We start from the raw sequence: 17,826 nt of genomic DNA on the forward strand, positions 1-17,826 counted from the left end.
GTTGCCTATCTTCTTTTCCAAAGTTCCAACTTGAACGAATTCAGCTTCCTCACCTTTCAAAAACTTCATTCCTCTTCAAAAACGTCTTTTGTTTGCTTTCATCCTCTTCGCCAAAATGTAATAACTTGAAAGAGACAGATCTGTTCAAAATGTTTCTTTTTACTCAGGTGATTCAGCAGCAAACAGGACACTTGATAACATCACAGGTGGATTACATATGCACAAACAACAGGTTCTTCTTTGCTACTTTTTAAGCCAAGTCGAATGGCATTAGATTGCCCCCTACAGAAAAGCTCACTTTACAACACCCTCTAATGTTGGTGTGTTATTCTGTAAGAGATTAGTCAGTGTGCTTACAATCCCCATGTAGTTTCCCTTATGTTTCACGTTCAAAGTTTTCCTAATGTATTTAGTGTATGTTTTACATTGTGTTTTAATAAACCTTTTTTTTTTTCTATTTCATTGTGCTGGTAATGCATTTTGCATGCATTTATGTAAGTGAGATGCTTTTATTGTGTAATGCAAATTAAGGCAGTTGCCCTTATGAAGTCAATTATAAATATAAAATTACAGAAGCTATACTATACTATATGCTGCTATACTTTAGTCACATTCAGTTTTAAAATAATATGCATGATCAGTGGTGGAAAAAGCACACATTTTCTACTTCAAATAGAAAGAGAACTTGATTTAATATTACTCAACTAAAGGAGAAGTACCTACTTATGAATCTACTAATGTATTTGAAGTCAAAGTGCATGTTGACTACTGAGAGGGGTAAAGGATCAGCCAATCAAAGAATACACTTATTTTTATTAAATATGTATTCTTACATGTAACAAGGAACTACAGGCTTTTCAGGGAAGTTTTTGTTTGTTGTTATAATGTTTTGGAGTAAAAGCAAACGTTTCTCCAAATGAAAATATTCTAATAAAATACAAGTTATTGCCCACCACTGTATGTCATTATAAGAGCACATTCAAATAATGTACAAACTACAGTGTTTGTAACTAACAGCAACAGCTGTGCAATATTTCACACAGTATAGATTCATAAAAAATATCTTGTTGTTTATAAACATTGATATGAATATTAGACAGTATTTATTTCGCTGTTTCTGTTCCTGCGTAATTTAAGCCGTTTAAAGAAAGTTTACCATGCTTTCCTGTCGTGCTCACAAACCACGCCAACGTTAACATGGGACATTCGTTTCAATTGATAATTAAACTGGTCAACGCATTTAAGTAAAAAATATAAGTATTTTCTTTGCAACAATGGTGTATCATAGGCAGATATGTGTTTGTAATGTACTGTCACTTAACAAACGATACCATATCTTGGTTTAGCCAGTAGCTAAAGCAAACAAAGATTGCATCATCCTTTACTTTTTTAACAATCTGCTTGTGCTGCATCTGAGCATCTAAGACTGTCTGACTGTAACATACAGTATGCATCTATATCCTCTGCCCTGGACTTTAAGTAGCATAAGCTATATGGTCATGAAGTTAAGTTATGCAGTCATTAATTCATGCATTGTTAGCATTTGCAACTGTTTTAAGAAGTTTATATCAGTTTGATCTGCTCTGAATGTCTGTGTGAAATGCTTGTTCTAACCTCTTGTTTTTGTTCCACCTGAATAAAGCTAATGTTTTAGGTCGGTCCTGATAAAATTCACCCTTGGAGGAAGAAAAAGGAAAGTTCTTTGCAAAGGCTTGTTTGGAAACATGAAAAGCGTGTGATTATGCCAGAAGACTCCAGGGATGTTCAGATGAGAAGATGTATCCTGGATTTATCACTGATCTAAAAATCAACATTTGACACTTTCTTAAGAATTAAGAACAGAGCATTTCAAATGTTTAGTTTTATTTTTCCACATCATTCAGATAACAGTAGAACATAACTCTCTGTTTGAAACAATTCTGGACTTATCTGGCACTGTAACCTATTAGAAATTACATCGACTGATTTTACATCGATTGATTTTACATCGACTGATTTTACATTAATGTGTTACCGTTTTGCAGATTATGCTCAGAGTTAGGTCCTTGACCAAGTGTCTGTCATTTGGATGTGTGGAAAACAATTTATTCTCAATAAACTTTCTCAATTCATGACTTCTGGTGTTAATTTTCCACAGCATACGTTGGCCTCTCTCTTCAGACCAGCGGTTTAGGAAAATGTGTTGTGTTTCTAGGGAAGGCGTGACCTGATATAATGTAGAGCTTAAATGCAATAATAATATTAATAATGAACTTTATTTTACATAGCACATTTAAAGCAGCTTCTCAAGGCACTTTACACAATAAAAATACAAAGAGAAAAATAAATAATAAAAATAAAAAATACACAGATAGAAATACAAAGCGTACAAAAACCTAAAGAAGACACTGTAATACAAATAATTAAAACCATTAGGAAAAAGCTTACGTAAAAGGTATTTTATTTCTTAGGTTGGATTTAAAAATATGTTTTTATAATATGAATACTATACCTTGTCACTGATAAGTCCCTGATTGACTAATCCCAATGAAAATATGACCCATAACTTAATCACATAAGACAGCCATGACTTTTATATGCTATTTATAGCATCATCAAATTGCAACTGCTTTAATCTTAATAGTCTCAAACGATAATGTTCAAAGTTAATTTGAAGATCTTTCCATTCTGTAGAACACAGTTTAATGTCCATCGCAATGGACATCAGGTCTTGAAAGATATAGCAGGAACCCTAATGATTTGTACACAGCTACAAATTCTAATGTTAATGTTTAATGAACATTAATGTTTATTTGTCTTCAAAGTGACTATAAACTCATTAGTTTTAGTCATTTAGTTTTTCATTGGCTTTTGTGAAAGACAGACACAAAGAAGAGGTTTATGATGATAATGAATCCAGCACACACACACTCATGATGCCTTGCTAGTTTTACACTGCTAATTCATCAGATCATATGACAATTTTTTTTTCTACATTCTTATAACACTGCTTATTGCAGTATGTGGGTTTTTTCAAAATCATCAAGAGTATGTATATGTTTAAACTCTAGTTCATAAGTATGTTTGAAATATGATGAATTTTATGTTTCTCAGTCCTGTTGTATAGTGGACATGAAAATAATCTAATAAAAAATAAGTATTTTCTAATTTATACATTTGAGAAGAGAAAATATCAATAGGATGTCTATATATATATATATATATATATATATATATTACACAGTGTAGAAAAAATCTGGTCTGAAGGGGATATGCTCCTGAAATGACAATTTTTTTTATTTTTTATTATTTGCTATGACTAGAGGGGCAAATTTACAAAAGTATGACTTGATGAAGAAGACATGTTTGTCCTTTAATTGTTCTTTTATTATTGACTACACATATTTTTAGATGGTCATTTTTCACAACCTGTTTTTCAAAATTTTGCTTTTATTTTTTCTGTAGTTGAATTAGTGTCATGAAACTTTTTCCTAAATGGAAAATATAGAAAGTCTGTTCTGTTGTTAAATTTGACACAGAGACACAGATGAGCCATAAACCCCGATCCCAGCATAGAGGGGTTCAGTGAATCTGGTGTTGATTGTGTAGAAGTGTGTGAGAGTGTGTGTGTCAGAGACACTGTAGAAGGACAGAATGCCGGCCGACACGTCAACATACACTCCTACTCTATTAGACAGTGGTGAAGGGGCTGGTATGTTACTGCTCTCATTATTGTGCCAGACAGCATATACATTACCAGTGCAGAAAAGACACCATGATTTGTCATTGAATCCAAACTTACAGACAGTTCCTTCTTTCCTGCTGATTCCTCTATAGGCCACTGCTATACGAGCCCAGGCCCCCCGTTCAACCTCCCAGTAACAGCGTCCAGTCAGACTCTCTCGACACAGAACCTGAGGAATATCAGTAAATCTCTCTGGATGATCAGGATACGGCTGATGCTCTTCCACATGTGTTATCTTTCTGTTCTCTTCAGACAGGATGACTTGAGTGTTTGCTGTGTTTGGATCCAGTGTGAGATCACAGGCATCTGAAGACAAGAAGAGAGATCAAATCTGTTTATAAATCTCATTTGTTTTCATTAAATGTTCGAGAGTGTGTCAGAGAAAGAACCTACATTTTCGTAGTCCTGGTTTGATCCTCAAAGGCCCTCCATAATCAAAACTAGAAAGACACACAAACATACATAATCAAATAAACACAGACTCTTCTGTATATCCAGTTGGTATTGTGGATCATTCATTGCAACATTTAACCTGATTCTCATGTTTAAGTATCTGTTATCGTGATGTGTTTGACAAATAAAGTATGCTACTGACATGGTTTAAAGCTATTGTTATCTAATTTATGATCTTCAAACATCTTAAACACACACATGTAGACCAGGGAAATCAAAATTTTCTTATGGGAACCCCTTAGCTAACTCTATTTTGTGACCTCTGTAATTTGCAAAACTTGTGTACAGCCCTGATCATTTCTATTACTTTCCAGTAAATTATGCAATCTGAGGAGCTTTGCGTAGTCTCTTGTCTCACTATACGGCTCTCTTTCCAGCCAGAGCAACAGAGGGAGCTCACAGACAGAAGACTGAAGTTTTAATGTAATTAATGACATATGCAGATGTATTGAAAAATATGGACTTTAACAAATCCTGTATTATCAGAGGCACTGGGAAAATACAGATGTATAGAGGTGCAGGGATGATGAATTTTTCTAGGCAAATCCTAGAGAAGTTAGGATCATCCTGGTAAAGATCACCCCTTGACAAAAAGCTAAAAGCATTTTGGATTATTGCTGAAAATACCCTTACAAGAAGTATACTTCAAGACAGTACATTTTATAAAGTATACTTAAGTAATGTTCAAGTATATTTTAAGTATACTTTGTGTAGTAAGTATACTAATGTCAATGTACTAGTAGTAAACTTTTAAGTGTACCATTTCAATACTGCTTGAGACTAAATTGGCCCAATTTAGTATCTAAAAAATATTCGATTAAGTGTACTATAAGTGTGTAAGGCCTGCCTACCGGTCCAATGGCGATTTCCAATAGAGTGGCTGAAGGTTTCTGTGCATTCGGTCTTTTCTGCGTGGCAAAGTAATTTAATTCCAATTAAACTTTCATCTGACTCCATTTTATTATGACCTCGAATTTAGGTTAGAGGGCCAATTGATTATAGGTCATTTGTATAATAGTTTAGCTACATTTGATTATTCTATTTAATTATGTTGAAATTATGCTCGTTCATCATGCCATATTGTGCCAGAACGCCCACCACACACCAGCTTATTGGTGGAGAGGAGACAGAGTGATGAAGCAAATGAGTATATATGGGGATGATTAGAAGGCCATGATGGACAGAGGCCACTGGGCAAATTTTTAATGACCACAGAGAGCCAGGAACTCGGTTTAACGTCTCATCTGAAGGACAGTGCTTTTTGACCATATAGTGTCTGCTGGCCAATCTAAATAGGGTGAGCCTCAACCTCTGATTATTGTAATATTATTCTAATAAGTGTACGTGGGAAACCATGGGATGATTGTACAGAGTTGCCATTAGAAGTTGGTCAGCTTATTTCTATGGTAATGGTCGTGACCTCTGGTTAGATATACTTTTACAGAAGTTAAGTGTGCACAGATCTATTGGGACTACATTAAATATTTTTAGAAATGAAGGCACATGCCTTATATGAGTCATAACTGCTAAACATACTTGAGTAATTGCAGTTTGTAGCTCAGATGGTCCCGTTTTTAAGAGAGAAGTTGGACTCCTGATTCTCCTGGGTCATTGTAGCTCAGATCCAGCTCTCTCAGGTGTGAGGGGTTTGAACTCAGAGCTGAAGACACATAACCACAGCCTTCCTCTGTCACCATACAGCCTGACAACCTATAGACACACAATCAGATTATCTATAGACACAAATCAACAGACAGATCATTTACAGATACACATCAACAGACACATTGTAAAAAAAATCACAACTTAAATGTTTTGAGTTATCTTTATGTACTCTTACGTTGTATTTACATAGAATATTAAGTATTTTTTAACTTGACAAATGTATAGGTACTTGAATTTATAGTTTAGTAGGAATAACTTTATGAAAGTAAGGTTTAAGTTTTCACTACCAAAGTTCACTCTAAAAACAGTTTTTTTCTTTACTCAACTTTTTGAGTTCTCAATTTTCACTGACTCAATTAAGTTGCATTTACTGAAACTAAAAACATTTTTTTTAAAGCGCAGATCATCTGAATAATACATTTTTTGTCATTTAATGCTAAAAGACTATGAAAGATAATGCTATGAAAAAAACATGTTAATTGGTTGAAGTCATGTTCCCCCACTATACACGGGGAAGATCTAACAGGACATTTTATGTCATTTTACAGTAAAAGTCAATGAAATATATAGATTTTGTAAGTACACTATAAAAAAATTACCGCAGTATTTACCGTACTTTACCATAAAATATTGTAGCAATATGTGGTTTAAGTGGTTTACCTTAAAAATACAATTATTCAATACTTCAGGTTTTATGGCATTGAACTAATGTTAATGGTAAAAACAACTGGCAGCTGTGGGTGCCAGTACTTTACCATAAAAAATATAGTATTACATACCAATTTGTCATTATTTCTTTCATTCAAAAGGTCTTATTGCGAAATGAACAGAGGTTTAGATTGTTTTTGTTTTTTGTTTTTTTCGTCTGAAGTCACGGATATAGGTTTTTCTCTGGCTTATGCAACTTTATAAGAAAAGCCATGAAAAAATGCGTTCAGGTGATATTGGCTACACAGCAAAATCCCCAGTGTTAAATCAACACTGTTCAGAGGGTCCCACTCTACAGAGTGTTGAAGTAACACTGAAGCAGTAAAGTTAATAAGATAATTAAGTGATCAATTAAGTGATGATTGACCATTAGTGATGAACACCTGCTGTTAACAAGCAGAATCACTGAAGGAAATAGAAACATAAGAACTACAACTGACTTCAGCCACAGCCTTAGATTAAATCAACTGAAGATAAGAGTAGACATTAAATCTCTGAAGATCTCAGCAGAGGAGGATTAAACAACTCCACAAATAGCATTACCAGCTTCACTTATTACTAACCAGATTGACTTTATTTATGTCAGACGTCTGATGATGACGTACATATTGATGATGACATATGACATTGATGCATGAGGCGCATGCTCGTGCGGCGACCGGCAGCAAGAGAGCGTTGCATTTTATGTTTCTTTGTTTGTTTAATTTGCTTGTGGTTTGTTGTTTTTAATGCAGATTGATGAAAGTTATACCCAAGGAATACCCTATTCAAGGATCGGTTGATAACCTGTTGATTGGTTGAACTGTTTTGTCCATGTTTCTGAGAAACAAGCATAGAGCTGATGTTTTTTTTGTGTGTTTTTTTGTGGATGGTGTTTTATTGTGCAGATTCTCTGGGTGCGTTGTCTAATCTATCTATCATCAGATATAGTAGAAACTTTCTACTACAGTGGAATATCCCTCAGGTCAAGGACAAACCACTGGATCTAGTTCTACCCAGCTTGAAATGCCAAACAGATCTACGATGTTGAGAGAGTAAACCTACTGGTGATTATTCATGCATACCCAGGGAAACGCAATAAGCGGGGGGAGACCATAAACCTATCCCATATCGGACAGCCCTAAGGAAAAAAATTAAACAGGTGAAATTGGAAATAAAAAAGGCAAAGCTGCGTTATAAAGAAAGGATAGAATGGGAGTTAAGAACTAGTAATTTGGGCTCTGCCTGGGATGGCATGAAAACCAACATTGGTATAAAATCCAAAAGAGATTCTAAGGTGGTATTGGATGGGTTTAGAGATGATTTTCAGCTTGGACAAACATTTAATTAATTTTTTGTAAGGTTTGATACTTATGGTTTTAGGAATAATTTAACTGGTAATAGTCCTATTCCATTTACAGAACAGGATGTAAATAAGGTGTTTAAGTATTTAAAATCCAGGAAAAGGGTCCTGATAATATTGAGGGTTGGGTGCTTATCTCCTGTGCAGAGCAATTGGGATCTATTTTTTATTATATTTTTCAAATGTCTCTAAGTCAACAGAAGGTGCTGACTTTATTGAAAACCTCTACAGTCAATCAAGTGGCTAAAAACAATCATCCAGTATTTGCACTAAATTATTTTAGGCCAGTTGCTTTGAGCTTCTTTAAAAAAAGAGCTTCTTATAAAGGTACAAGATTGCCTTGACTCTCTTCTAACAAGGTCAGGTGTAGGGTAGACGATGCTATGGTCACTCTGTTGTATTTGTTACTTAAGCATTTAGAAGAAATTAAGACTTTTATTTGTTTATTTCTCATCCACTTTTAATATGATACAACCTCACATTTTAGTAGAGAAGCTTTTGAGCTTTGGTTTTGAATTTAGTATCATTGGATGGATCCTTCTGATAGTTCCAAGTGCATGTGCTATTTACATGATCGGAGCATGTTTCATGAAGTTACGAGCGAAAACGAAACATAAATGCTGCATCCATATATTATATAGAAATATAATATATTACGTATGGATTTTGCGGGGCTTCACGTACAAAAACATCAGTAGCAGTATTTGTATCAGTGATTCTTACACAAACGTTGCCATTAAACAAATATTTAAAATACAGGCTACTGTATGTTAGGTGATTAATCCCGCTTAATTACAGAAAAAATGTATTAGTTAATTAGTTACATTTTTTATTCGATTGACAGCACTAGTAAAAACATTACATAGATCTGACTTATAGTCTGTTTATTTAGAGAATTTTACAATATTAGAACTAAACTTTATTATATTAAAGGAGCATTGCATAGGTTCTGAAATTTCTAACAGTTACTGACACCAGTGGCCGTTAGAGGAACTGCAGCCAGTCTCATGCTCGTTCTCAGTGCGCACGCTCGTATGAGCACGACCACATCAACCAGGGTTGCCGCAGCAACCACTGACGGCTCATCGAGATTCACCAGCATAATGTTTGAGGTAAGAAAAGTTACAGTACTGTAAGGTTATTGTTTGACAGACCATATTTTAGTAAAATGTTGCAGTGCTACTTTATATTATCAACTAAAGTCTACTTCTAAAAGTATTGTAACACAACACTGTAACACACACTGCCAACACTCACAGACCTCTTATTTTGACTATTGTAGAGTAACGCTAAATTATATAACTGAGTTGAAGACATTATGCTTATTTTTAGATACAGTACAATTACTATTGTAGTTGTACTACTATACTATTTGTAGAATAGCAATAACATTATGGTAAGGTAAAGGAACTCTAACTCTTTGCCTGACGCCGGTCACTCTCTCTTTTTGCCACACTAGATAAGTTTTTTTTTTTTTTTTTTACTTACGAGGAGTGTCCGTGGGTGTCTGAATTGTGCTGGAGGCTGGTCGCTGGTCCATCCGCAGAGTCCATTTAAAAACAGTACCGATTGCCGCTGCTTACTAATAATGGTTGCCGTGCTGTACGGATGTAAGCTCAAGTAGATGAGAATGCGCATGATGTCACATTTTGTGAATTTTCGCGCTGATTCGGGCCCGACTCCTCTACACACAATTAGAAAAATAGAGGCAACCGTTGGTGGACAGTCAAGGTGTCATTCTTTTTATTACATCATGGTTGGCTCATACATGTACAAATGAAATCTTTAAGATTTTTTTAAGTAAAAACCTACACATAGCCCCTTTAAGTACTGAGCATCCAAGAAATCAAAAAACAAATATAGAAATCTTTTGTTACAAAAAATGATTCCCTCTTATTTACCTCAGTATCTTCAGCTGACAGTTTGGACTCTTTAGTCCATCCGAGAGCAGCTTCACTCCTGAATCCTGCAGGTCATTGTTACTCAGATCCAACTCTCTCAGGACACAGTTTGAGGATTGTAGAGCTGATGTCAAACTTTCACAAGACTTAGCAGTGAGATTACAGCCAGCAAGACTGAAAGAGAATAAAATACATGATAATTAAATTCCTAATTTTAATTCTGGTATTTCAATAATAACAGTTTTACTCATGCAAAAGATGTTTGAAAAATATACTCAAGATACAATACTAGGCAAAACAACAGAAACTGTAATTGGATTTAGAAAGGACTCGTCACTGTAAGACATAATTAACCCTCTGAGGTCGACAAACGCGCCGACGCGTTTTGCCGGATTTTCTCCACATTGTAGCACTATAAACTTAAATTACTCCATCATTTATGGTCATACAGAAAAAAGAAATATAAAAAAAGAATCTGTGATATTTCTCCTTTTGTATGTGTCCACTTACAATCAAATCAAAACATTGTGCTTTTGTAAAATAAAGAAAATAAACAGGGTGTGCTTTCTGCCTCTCCGTCGCGGTGAACTTTTTTTTCTTGAGCACGTCTATAAACTGAAACAAAACTCAGCGAATACTTGTCACACATTTATGAGCCATATACCTTTATAAACATTTAAGTGTGTACTTTTAAATGATCGGATTCAAAACGAAAACAAATATTCTCTGTTTAAGTAATTTGTATAAAACCAACAAGATGTCCAGCTTCTCAAACGCTTGCTCATTACAGTTAATTTGGCCACGCCTACTCGCGCAAAAGATATTCACATGCAAATCTCCACATGGAACGCGAACGCGCTCGTTACCTCAACAACAAAACACTTCACTTCACTTTTCGTCGAGTTTGAAAGACGTGCCTGAGCTTACATTGGATTTAGGCTACCTCAGAAGAAGAAGAACGCGATTTGAAGACAAGAAAGATAAGGTAAGAAATTCTTACATAGCCTAGTTTGTTATTGTTGCATAAATGTCACGTTGCAGCTGAACTGTTGCTAGATATATGGGGAATATTATAATATTTAGACCCGTGTTTACTGTGTTTGTGGATATCTGCTCAAACATAGATATGTTTATGGTAACCATAATGTTTTATATTTGAGAGTGATCGCGTTTGAATGTATCATATTTTGCAAGCGATCGCGTTTGAATGTATCATATTTTGCAAGCGATCGCGTTTGAATGTATCATATGTGTTTACTGTGTTTGTGGATATCTGCTCAAACATAGATATGTTTATGGTAACCATAATGTTTTATATTTGAGAGTGATCGCGTTTGAATGTATCATATTTTGCAAGCGATCGCGTTTGAATGTATCATATTTTGCAAGCGATCGCGTTTGAATGTATCATATTTTGGATGAAAGCAAAACGCACCAAACGGCTTCATGTTTTTATTATTATCTCATTTCATATCATCATAACGGATGGAAACATTTGAAGTAACATGATAATCAATATATTTTTCTCTAGCTTCTTTTGGAAGATTTATAGGCTGCTATAGGTTATTTATTGTTATTATTATTTTATCCGCACTGCGCATATACCTTATGCCTACAAGGCACAACAAACCTGGTGTTCATTATATTATATATCGTTGGAAACGTGTGTGTGTGTGTGTATTCTGTGAATTTTAAAAAGGAATTTTAAAAAGCAATTTTAACCAGAAAAATCTAATATTTATTTCCAAAATCGTGCAGGCCTTTCTCTTGATATCAGTATGTTCACTTTTTTTTTTTCAGGTCCCAGATGCCACTGAGGACTTCAACATTCACATGAGTCTCAGTACGTGAACATGGTAAAGTGAAAATCTTGGAAATGAAAGGTATGTACAATGTTTTTAGGAATGGCACAAAGGTCTCTGTCTTTGAAGTGCTTTTTTGGCATTTGTTGTGTATCTTTGGATTATGTTGTGTTGTAAATAAATCCAAACAATTTAAAAGCCATTATTTTTTAAATCTCCTCATTTACAGTATTGTGCAAGGTTGCTCAGAATGATAGGGGCCTGATAGCTCCTAATAGGGCCGTTAGGGGAGGTTCTTTGTCTTTCTCAGGTGAGAAAAGCTTACATATTAATGAGCTCTCGCATAAGGCTTTTTCACACAAAACACGTCGTAAAATTTTTAAATCAATATATTGTCTTATCTGAATGAGCAGTCAGGGTGATTTTCACATAGTTTTGCTGCAAATATTCTAGGCTACGTCATACAATTTTCAAAAGTCTTGTGAAGAAATAATCAGTATGGGTTTCATGGCCTTATTTCAGTGAGAATTTTTTTTTGTATTTTCAAAAACCACGCATAAATGTCATTATCTCAAAACTACAAACTTTTACATACATGCTGCTGATATATTATTGTAGCAGAGTTTGTGCTGAATACAGTGTAATTAGACTTTAGCCATGAAAATGTCACAAGTAACAGAAATAACCAGAAATGTCAGAGCATGTCAGAACACCTCCAGGGCCCAGAAAACAGCTCAGACCTCAGAGGGTTAAACACGCACAGAGCATTTGTGCAGTTGATCACAGCTGGTATCAGTCTTCTTCTACCCTCATCTGATGTGTTGTATTTCTTGAGGTCCAGCTCATCCAGCACCTCCTCTGACATCTGAAGCATGTAGGCGATTGTTGAGCAGTGAGCAAGAGAGAGTTTCTTCTCTGAGTGTTTGTCTGATTTCACAAACTCTTGAATCTCTCTGGACAGAGTCTGATCTTTGACTTCCAGCAGACAGAGGAACAGATTGATGGATCTTTCAGTGGAGAGTCCATGTCCATCTTTGATCTTCTCTTTAATGTACTGTGTGGTTCTCCTGATGCTCTCTGAGCTGTTCTCTGTGTGTGTCAGTAGATCCTGTAAGAGTCTCTGATTGGACTCCAGTGAGACGCCCAACAGGAACCGCAGGAATAGATCCAGGTGTCCATTCTCACTCTCAATGGATTTATCTGTTGCATCCCTATGCAGATTATGCACTACATCACAAAACTGCAATGTGTCAACATTTTTCATTACATAATGGTAAAACACATGGAAAGCAGCAAGAAACTCCTGCATGCTCAAATGAATGAAGCTGTAGACTTTCTTCTGATGAATCACAGATTCCTCTTTAAAGATCTCAGTGCAAATCCCAGAATACACTGAGGCGTCAGTGACGTCTATGCCGCTCTCAATCAGGTCCTCCTCATAGAACATCACATTGCCCTTCATCAGCTGTTTGAAAGCCACTTCAGCAAGTTTTACAATCACTTCTCTGTTGGACTGCAGAAGTTTCTCTGGATCTTTCTCTTCATACTTCTGATTCCTCATGTTGATCTGAATCAGCAGGAAGTGGATGTACATCTCAGTCAGAGTTTGGGGGATTTCTGCACTCAGATCTTCTTCCAGGAGCTTCTGAAGCACAGTGGACGAGATCCAGCAGAAGACGGGTATGTGGCACATGATGTGGAGGCTTCTTGCTCTTCTGATGTGTGAGATGATTCTGCTGGCTTGATGCTCGTCACTGATTCTCTTCCTGAAATATTCCTCCTTCTGAGGCTCATTGAATCCCTGAATTTCTGTCAGACGGTTGATGTATTTGGATGGGATCTGATTGGCTGCTGCTGGTCTGGAGGTGATCCAGATGAGAGCAGAGGGAAGCAGTTCTCCTTTAATGAGGTTAGACATCAACACACCCACTGATGAAGTCTCAGTCACATCAGAAACTTTCTCATCTGAGAACATCAGTGGGATTCTGCTCTCATCCAGACCATCTAAGATGAACACAACTTTACACTGCTCGTAAATCTTTGAGTCCAGATCTCGAAGTTTAGAATGAAAGTCCAGCAGAAGTCTGTGAACACTGCACTGATGATCTCGGATCAAGTTCAGCTCTCGAAATGGAAGCAAGAACATGAAATCTACATCCTGATTGGCTTTTCCCTCGGCCCAGTCCAGAATGAACTTCTGCACAGAGACGGTTTTCCCGATTCCAGCGATGCCTTTAGTAAGAACAGTCTTGATTTTGTCTTTCTCCTGACATCCTGGTTCAGGTGAGGCTTTAAAGATGTCATTGCAGTAGATTGGAGTGTCTTGTGAGTGTTGTGTTCTAGCTGTTTTCTCCATCTGTAAAATTTCATGTTCTTCATTCACTCCTTCTCTCTCTCCCTCTATGATGTAAAGCTGTGTGTAGATCCTGTTCAGGAGGGTTTCATTCACCTGTAGTTTTGTTCCCTCAAAAAATCTCTCATACTTGATCTTTATGCTGGATTTGTGCTTGTCTTTGATTGTCTGTAGTTCATCATACATTGGTTGAGGAGAATCCTTCTGCTGATCATCTTTTTCCACATTGCTGAAACAAGAAGAAAAATAAGTGTGTACAGGAGAGGAGGATCCACCACTAACTACAGAGATGCGTAATGTGAAATGATGTGTTTGTTGACTTGCTAAATGAATCAAACCGAAACGAGACATGAGTATACATGAACAATGAATGGAGATGAAAAGCTGCGAATCATTTTATTTTGAGTGGAATGTATCATGTTGTTTTTGCTGGCCTAATTATCTGCTAATGATATGTCATTTTTTGTAATCAATGCTGAATATGATCTGCTTTTATAGATGTACGTATTGTTAAATGCCCTTGTGACATGTTTCTATAGCCCATAACTTGCATTTTATGGCTGTATAATTATTTATAAAATGGTTAGTTCCAGTCCTTGATTCTGATTCGTCAATAGCTGTGTTTTATTCAAGATAAAACATGGCTATGACCGCATCCACCAACGGTTCTGTGTATTACTACACAACACCCTTAGCAACCACTCTTAGCAATGTAAACATGTGTTTGTTCTCATTGGTATTATTCATTGAAGCTTACTGTATTATGTAGAGTAGAGTATTGAGAGAGAGAGAGAGAGAGAGAGAGAGAGAGTAATAAAAAAATCCATTTAAATGTCCAGTTCGATATCTTGTCTTTTTGCCAGTTAAGGGTTTTTTGCGTGCCCTGACAGTGACAGCGCTATTCAAAATATATATTTTTTTGTCAGCTGCATCTTGCTCCTCCATGTTCACAAGAAGTTTCTGTCCTTTCAATATAAATGTCTTCTCTGCTTCTCTACAGTCTTTGCCACCATTTAACGGCGTAATCATGTAACTTCCGTAGCTGTTTATTGACAGGGACTAATTTTTCAAGTGGAAGGAAGGCTTTTAGTGCTTTTACTTAATGAAAGTTGCATTGATACAAATTTGTTGGCTTTAATATTTGTAATGTGTGGTAACCATTTTATAAAAGCAATAAGGTTCTCGAGACTAATGCTATATTGTGAATAAGTCACGGCTGAAGGGGTTGCAGGCACTCCGCTTCAGCTGTGACTTATTCACGATTATCACGATTAATGTGGGGAAGTCCATTCTCCATCCTTTATAATGGCTCAAATATTTGTTAGTAATTGTCACAATGCATAGAACCATATATTTTATTTACTTGATTTAATATGGCCTCTTCTATAGATTTGATATTTATGCAGAAAAAGTACATGTAAATTTAGGTTAGAAAATGTAATAATTTTAAGCATATTATTTTGTAATGAATATTCATGTCACACACACACCATTTGGACTTTGTTTTCAGTTTGCTCGTTTCCCTTGTTTTAATTAATGTCGATTATTACAGATTGTCATTCAGTTCCGGTACTTCCTTTCGGTCGTCGGGTATTGTAAATGTCTACACGTTGATTGACTATCTTTATCATTGGTATTGGATACTGTAGTGGATTTATTAAAGACTGTTTGGATTTATCGTATTGAAGTCATCTGAACAACATGCAACCACGTCTATGACAGTTCACGCATGAACTAATATGTTAAGTTAAATAACTAACTTGATATAGCGTGTTTTATACTCACATAGGATCAGTGGTCAATGGTTTATGACTGAACTCATTAAGAAAATCCATGGATTTTCTTCTCGTCTTAGACACACGGTTGGGTTCAGGAGATCTCCGGGACTGAGGACATCCCTCCTCTATTTTTTCATTGTGACTCATTTTAGAATCATCGTCACTCCTTTTTCTCGCCAGAAAGCTATTAGTCCTGCCAATACATAGTTTCTAAATGAGGAAAATTCACATCCATACAAAGACACAAGACAGAGCACACCGAAAAGCCAGACATCGTACATCTATATACAACGCCCTTCAGCGGTGACTTATTCACGATACAGCACAGCCTCTCTTACCTTATTGCTTACCTATAAATTATAGAAAGTTACGTGAGCATTTCTGATGTGCATAAACACTTTGCCAGACAGCAAGTGAGTCTCTGTTTAACTTCACAGATGCAGGCGCACCAAACAGATGGAGCGCAATAGAGAGAAATATAAAAAATGATGACTTATTCATTTTAATGTAGTAATTGTTGTTGGAAATTAAATCTAGGTTTAAAATTCTTAATGTTACACAAGAAATTTTATTTTTATGTGAACAGTAATGGTAAATATACTATTGTAATAGAGTATATGAATGGCATTTTTAATGAAGTGATTTTAACTTGTGTTAAAATGTTAAAGGGGTCATATAATGCCATTTTTGTACAAGCTAATATGATTCTTTAGGGTCTAAATTAAAAGTTTGTAATATGCTTTAATTAAAAATTCTCATTAGTATTGGTCAAAAACAGCTCTGTTTTCAGCACGCCGTTTAAGTGCATACGTCTTTAAATGATAATGAGCTTTGCTCACCCCGCCCTCTGTTCTGTGCGTACACCGTTTCTAACACAATAACCATAACGCATTGTTCATTATAAACGTGGGATTATGAATTATATTGAATTATATTATGTTGTCGTACATAGAAAACATGCCGTAATGTACCCTGAGTGTAAACAGCCGCATTCATCGTGAAGCGTGCAGCAAGCGATACGCAAAGATTAATATAAATATTAATATAAATGTTAATAAAACGTTACTCTCACTTCAGTTCTTCTGGAGGTGCAGCAGGAACACGAATAGTTGGTACGGATCCTATTTTCAGGAGCAGCTTCTTAGCAAAAGCTTTACTGGCCCTTGTTTGTAACGCAGTAACCCCCGCGTCAATGCTTTGGGAATATTCTATCAAAAACATCAATAAAATGACAGCTGTGTAACCTGTGTTCCTTATTAGGCTATACCCAAGAACAATCGCTTAGACGACGCCATTCTTCTCCAGCATATCAATGCACCATGATGACAGTCAGACAGCTCGCTCACGAGCTAGGGCGGGTCTGTGTTGAAACACAGTGCTGTCAATCACAATCGTGGGAGGGGCGTCGATTTAGTGACGTCACAATATCGAACAGCTTGATTCAGGAGAGGGGGAAACATATAAGGAGATTTAAAAAAAACCACTGGATGGATTTTTATCATTTTATGATGGTTGTGTACAGGCACTGCCAACACACATTTCAGTACAATCAACTTTTAAAAGTGCATGTACCATTATATGACCCCTTTAAGCAATACGTTTTTGTTTAGAAAGTAATGTTTATATTTTATAACCCCTTTTCCACATAATGTATAGCATAACCTTCACAGATGCATTCACTATATTTCTTTTCATAGCCTAATAGCACTATGGTGATTTATACCAATAACAGTACCGTTACGGTGAAAAATGATCTCAAGTACTGTAACGAATAGTTATACTTTCCCCCTCTGTCTACATAGACCTACTGTAGATTAATAAATTACTGTGAGAAAATAATAACCTGCACATATAAAGAATTAGATGACATTGATGGTTGAGTAATTAATGTGGGGAAGTCCATCTCCATCTTTTGTAATGGCTCAAATATTTGTTGTTAATTTTCACAATGCATAGAACCATACAGTATATTGTATTTGGCCTCTTCCATAGATTCGATATATTTATGCATAAAAAATACATGTATGAGGTCATCTGAACAACATGCAACCAGGTCTATGACAGTTCACACATGAACTAATATATTAGTAGTTAAAAAAC

General features: G+C 35.8%; 1 pseudogene across 1 annotated transcript; it reads right to left on the reverse strand.

Annotated features, from left to right (window-relative positions):
- Positions 1 to 3,291: 3,291 nt before the first annotated feature.
- LOC311069756 (protein NLRC3-like) lies at positions 3,292 to 15,873 on the reverse strand (annotated as a pseudogene). The gene is made up of 6 exons: positions 15,734 to 15,873; positions 12,357 to 14,177; positions 9,794 to 9,967; positions 5,714 to 5,887; positions 4,118 to 4,164; positions 3,292 to 4,030 (listed from the first exon to the last, which is right to left on the reverse strand). The product of its transcript is annotated as a protein NLRC3-like (transcript).
- Between the last annotated feature and the right edge of the window lie 1,953 nt (positions 15,874 to 17,826).

Source organism: Abramis brama (assembly GCF_963993115.1).
Source record: "Abramis brama genome assembly, chromosome: 2".
In the NCBI taxonomy this organism is placed as follows: Eukaryota; Metazoa; Chordata; class Actinopteri; order Cypriniformes; family Leuciscidae; genus Abramis; species Abramis brama.